We start from the raw sequence: 6,185 nt of genomic DNA, 5'->3' as shown, positions 1-6,185 counted from the left end.
TTTTTTTTTTCTTTTTTTTTTTTTTTTTTTTTTTTTGTTGTCAATAACTTCTTTTAATCGGTCGGGTGATTTATCTTTGCTATTCATATTTTCCAACCTATATTTCTCAAATTATCAGCTTACATTCGCGATGCCAACTTTATATATATGATGTATATGATGTATTGTATATGATGTATATGATGTATATGATGTATATGAATAGCTTCTACGGCGATGCGACCTCCAAGTTCGTATTAGAGTATTGCTCAAATGATTATAATCCATGAACTTCTTTCATACCCGTTTCATAATTGTTCATTTTGTAATGAAATAATGTAAAAGCATCGAAGAGAGAATTAAAGCGTCGATCTTGTATTTGGTTGGTTTTAAGTGTTAAATTTTCACGCGTAATAAAAAGTATTATTTACTACTATTCGATAATGCGTTAAATATTTATTGCTATTTAACGATATATTTTAAATGGGCCATTTTATATGCAACGATCTAATACGTCAGTAGGGATACAGGATCAACAAGGAGAATCACTGAATCACTTTTCTTCCACAAAGACTGTGTTATTGTAAAGCGAATCCGCGAGAATAACTTTTAACGGCAACTCTTGAAGCAAATGTATTTTCCTTTAGAAAGTAATTTAATAAATATATTATAGTTTATCATGCTATGCGGGAGGAAATGATATTTACCAAGACCTGTTGAATTTTCTGCATCTTCGTTGTGTCTAGCAATAAACGTTTCCATTTCCTCTTTTAATTAGGCCAAGTCTACCAAAAAGCAAAAAGTAAAAAGGAAAAAGCAAAAAGCAACGAAACTAAATACTGCGTTCGTTGAAAATTTCTAGTACAAATCATGAACTCGCAGATATTCGAAATTTCGAAATTACAATAAAGCAAACGAATGAAAGGAATAAAATAAGAACACCGTGATGAATGTGAAACAAAGTTTAGAAAATATCTGAAATACTACACGCGCGTTTAAATAATTTGAAATTCCAACGATTTAAACTAAAACTTGAAAACTGTACGTACATATATGCGATATACGTGTAGAGAGCGTTGAGAAAGAAAGTGTCAGGACCGCTACGGCGTGATTCTACACGTTCGGTTTGACAAAGATCGACCTAGAAAGATTATAGCGAGATCGACTTGACCTTGAAATTCGAGACCAGAAGGCCAAGTTTGTTTACTCGCGTCGTGTTCTATCGATCCTTCTGTTGGCAAAAGAAAATGAAAAAAAAAAAAACGAAAACGATGTTTAGTAAAGTTCGATTACAAAGTTACCGCATCGATCGGAATTACGTTTACAAAGACCACAGTCGAACACGATAGAATCAGAAGAAATTTGACTTTTCGATCCGAAGTTTCAAGGTCGGGGTCAATTTCGCGGCAACTGTTTACATCGATCTGCAGCACACCAAGGCGTAGAATTTTGACGCACCCTGTACAGACGGCAGATCGAAGAGAAGATCAGAATGACCTGCTATACATAGCTGGCCATATCGAGGAGTGCGAGCAGGAGGACTCAAGCAACCGGTCCATCAGTCGCGTGCAACAGCCGCGAAACATGGCGGCTGTGAAGAAGGAGGTAGAGGTAAACTCGCGTTTCTTCTATGCAATCTGATCGAGAGCATTGGCATTTAAAGGATCCTTTACATCGCTTGCCCACGCATATTCACTGTTCACTCTGCATGTTCGGGTGGTCCTTCGTGCCACAATTTCATTCCACTGTCATTTTCTCCTATGCAACGCTGGTATGGTAATCGCTGCCGTTCCATCTTTCTCTTCTTATCTTTTCTCCTTTTCCTTGCTCTCGGGCTTTCTCTCCGGGCCTAGCGACGAACGCCGCGTGTGTACGATAGAATGCTTCGAGTAACTCGTTACGTTTCAAGTTCGTATCGTCGACGGACTTGACGTCGAAAGTGAACGGATCGAGCGCGCATAGATTACGCGTTTGAAACGAGCTATCTGTAAGGTAGCTGGAGCGGATGGTTCGTACGAAAGCTAGTACGAGGCCATATCAGGACTAATAGGGAGTTTTTCAAAGAACCATGTAAAAGTGGTAGGAACCGGGCAAGACGACAAACCGAAAGTGTTGGATAAACTGTTTAATCGCGAGCTATTCTCTCCAACGAATAGTACGACAAAGCGGCAAAAAGTTTTTAGACGCGAATTATAAGGTAGGATTTTCGAAACGATCGATTCTTTATACACTTTTGAATTTTTCAGATGGAAAATTTCATGTAACATACGCTAAACTACTTGTCTTATCGCACGCTGCGTTCACTATGCAACGGTGCTAAAAGCAGATGTACAAAAGAAGGTAACGATGGCTATGAGAAAACCGTGAAAACCGTGAAAACCGTGAAGATCGGGACATTCGGCTGATAACATAGATTATTCATAGATATCGATACTTTAATACCTTGATATACCTCGAATACGTTCGAATATACAGTGGTTACGAAGACGTTTCGACATTTATAAACACTGTTCATGTTCTTATGTATTATATAAAACATTGTCAAATTTTCAAGAAACATCAATTTTGACGTTTACAAAAATTCACTATAAAACTAATCGTACGATCATAATCGTACGATAAAATTATACTATTTGTACGATATACGACCAGAAGAACACGACGATTCGCATAAACTGTTTCATCTCCCTTTTTAGATAATAAAATCGTAAGATTAAAAATAAAATCGTATTCCCTAAATATGATAGTAAAGTAATCTTTGATTTCGAACCTCCTGGCGTTGTTTTCCTTCAACGTGTTTCCCTCCACGTGCAAACTATTTACGGCGTACGCTACTTCTTTTGACAAGTATATGTTTGTAATATCGTCAATGTTTTCTACGTACGTTTCTCAATTTACATTTGAGATTTTACTCGCTAACGGTAAATGTTCGAACAAGCTGTTTCGTCAGCCTTTGTATACGTGTTAAGTAACAACGATCGTTTATTAACGAAAATGTTCGATCTCTTGTTTCTTCCCCTCTGGAGAAGAAAAAAAGAAGAAAAAAAGAAAAAAGAGAGAGAAAAGTGCTAAAAAAGGGAAGAAGAGAAAAGTTTGGGTGTGGGTGTCGAAGATGGTCTTGGGCTTGCCATTTACGGACGTATGGCAAAACCGGATACAGAGAGTTACGAGACTGATCTAAAATGCGAAGAAAAAACTGAAAGAACTGAGTGTATCCGCAAACGTTCGAAGGATACTTTGAATCTTCATGTCGAAGTCATCGAACTCTGCGCACTTGTTATTCGTGCGTAAGGCCGTGATTATACAGAGAGCGGCGAGCGGTGAGCGGCAACAGCTGCGAAACAAGTGACGGCAAAGCGGCAGAAAATATATGTTATTCTCAGTCGCTATTGATAAAAATTGGAAAAATTTCCATTTCCGTATCCTAAAATATTAGCTCTAGTTTCGTGCCAACAACTATCGATACGTTAGCTATGTGCCCTACTATCTGGATCGATGAAGTTCGTTTTCTGATTCACGGTTAAACGTTTATAACAGACGATTATATCATTTCCACTGATTCGATATATTTATGAAACCTGATTTATTAATCCATTTGTTAATCACGCGGAGTAATGTTTCAGACGAGCTGTCCACGATTACGTGGATGAATAAACGTTTTGTCCAACAAGATTATTCGTCCTTTATTATTATACTCGTGTTTTCTTCGTCCATTCCAATTATTACTTTGTTCTCCCGATTTGAGCTGGACTTTGCTCCATTTACGAAACAAATAACTCTCGGTAAAGTTGACGTAACGACTTCTCACGATACATTCGATGTATTCGATTCATTTTCTACGATAAAGGAACTTGTCATGGTCCGAGCAGCAAGTGATATCCAATAACGCGGCGAACATTTCGAATGGAAAGGCGCGATCGTTCAAACCAAGAATTTTTCTATACGCTCATCTTTGCATTTTCTTCTATAATATTTGAATACGGCTTCTTTTGCGATTTTCAACAGCACTGTGAAATTCGTACAACTTCGTTTTACGCACTGTATAATTAGAAAACACATTCTACGTAACATGAGATACTTTATTCCAATCAACGCTGACACTGTTAACTCTGATACTGATAGTGGTAACTCGATAAACGATGGAGCCAGAATGGCAAGCAGAATATGATTATAAATACAGAACAAACTGGTGAAACATCTTGTCCGTAGCCTCGACCACGGTGTTTACACCTACATTTATTATTTTTTGTCACAAGCCGAATACATACTTTGGAGCGGTGATGATATCTAACAATTGAAAATGGCAAAAAAAAAAAAAAGAAAAAAGAAAAAATAGTCGTGTACGAAAAGATAACTTTAAAATATTCAAAGTAACCGTTGCTTTTTATCTTTGATCAGCATAGAGGACGAAACTGACAAAATTTCAATCGTCAATGTTAATCAAAAATGACAAGATTGCCTCTTCGATGCAATTTAGGTGAAAAAGTATGTACCGTATGATCGATATAGTGTATCGAACGCAAAGTTCGATACACTATATCGGCATCAGAGCCTGAAAGAGCAAGTGCCGAGAAGTAAGAGCAAAAGTACGTAGCTTCTGCGAGGTCTTGCAGCGCGACATAAGGCCACGCACTCGCAGGCGTAAATAGGTGGGTGGTTGGGTAGGTAAGGAGGATAGCCGTAAGAAGGATAGCCGTAAGAAGGCGACCAACACACTCTCGCTCGTAGCTATCGCATCCACACGTTTCTACATGTGCAGGTACACGCAAAGGCTAAGAGTAAGAAAGAGTGAGGGTAACCTCTCTGTGGAACTGGCTGTGTTAAGAGGTCTCCCCTGTCGCAGGTAAAACGCTGCCTCTGGAAAGTGAGTTCAGTCGTGTCCGCGCGATCGTGTTGCACGATATTTACCTGCGCGTGCAAACTCTCGAATTCAGGAGCGTACCGTTCGCTCCGGGAGCCTCGCGAGTGCTACACAATCGCATCCTTGCACGCTGCCAACGACCAGCTAGACAAGGTACGAGTAACTACCTGTTACGCTTCCTATATACACGCAACAGTTTCGTGATACGTTACGCGTTTCCCATTTTCAACTGTGGTAACGCCATTAGTGGTTTCTCCGTAGTTTTTTCGCCCATTTGTTCGATTTTGTTCGACTGTGTTCGATTTTGTTCGATTTTGTCCGATTTTGTTCGATTTTGTTCGATTTTGTTCGATTTTGTTCGATTTTGTTCGATTTTGTTCGATTTTGTTCGATTTTGTTCGACCTTGTACGACGTGGTACACCATGGTGATGGATTATAGCGTAGATCTATACGACGAATCGATAGACTTTCATATAGTTATAGGCGTAGAGGCTAGAAGAACGGCAAAGTATAGGTAGAAATCCGTATAATTGGCATACTCGACCTCGACACGGCTGCTTGCACACGCCGATTCGATTTGTCGCTGTGGAAAACGGCAGGCTCGTCCTTGCGGATGACAGCATCAGCGACACCCACGTACGATCGAAAACCCTACGCATACTGCTCGTCGAAAGTTTCGTGAATTCCAAGTGACACTCGACACGCCTCCGCACGATCATTCATCTCCTTCTCTTTCTCTTTCTCTGTAATTTTCCACTGCCGACAATCCCATATCTTCCACGAAGCTGGCATTTTTAGTTTTCACTTTCTTGAAAAAAAGCTAATCTTCCTTCGCATAATTTAATATTCGCGTGAAACAGGCGAAATTTGCTTCGGTCGTGCGAGTATCTACCGTCGATAACCCAACCTAGTCGTCGATTCGTAATATCGTCGATATGAAAATATATATGGGAAATGTAAACTGTAAGCGGAATATTTAAAGAAGGATAAAGTACGAGCAAAGTTATTCGCGCGTAGCGATTAATTACTTTCACTGTCGACTCGATCGTTTACGGAGAGGTCGTGCAACGTGGAAAAACGATCCGGTTGCTCCGACACTGGCTCGTACTTGTAACCGAGCCGGGAAATAATATGTGTGCGTGTCCTCGGATATTATATGCGAAGAGGTCCGCCAGCAGAGGTTTCGCAGCTTCTACATTTCGGCCGCAAAACGACGAAACCGCGCGGATAAACGAGCCGACCGAGTCTGGGTTCTCCCCCCCCCCCCCCCCCCCCCCCCCCCCCAGCCCCCCCCCCCCCCCCCCCCGCCGCCGCCGCGCCCCCCGCCACACCCCGCCCCCCGCG

General features: G+C 40.7%; 2 protein-coding genes across 2 annotated transcripts in view; one reads left to right on the top strand and one right to left on the bottom strand.

The window, feature by feature from the left end:
• The window catches only part of LOC112214081, a 41,638-nt gene that overhangs the window by 7,045 nt on the left and 28,408 nt on the right, over nucleotides 1-6,185 (bottom strand).
• Nucleotides 4,830-6,185, top strand: part of LOC100742737 — a 16,133-nt gene continuing 14,777 nt past the window's right edge. The window contains exon 1 of the mRNA XM_003485615.4: nucleotides 4,830-4,993. The gene's annotated coding sequence lies outside the window, so the exon portion shown is untranslated. The remainder of the gene's footprint in view (nucleotides 4,994-6,185) is intronic.

This window comes from Bombus impatiens, unplaced genomic scaffold, assembly GCF_000188095.3.
Source record: "Bombus impatiens unplaced genomic scaffold, BIMP_2.2 scf_0064, whole genome shotgun sequence".
Taxonomy (NCBI): Eukaryota; Metazoa; Arthropoda; class Insecta; order Hymenoptera; family Apidae; genus Bombus; species Bombus impatiens.
The sequence above is the reverse complement of the archived record's forward strand: the minus strand, read 5'-3'. Positions and strand labels throughout refer to the sequence as shown.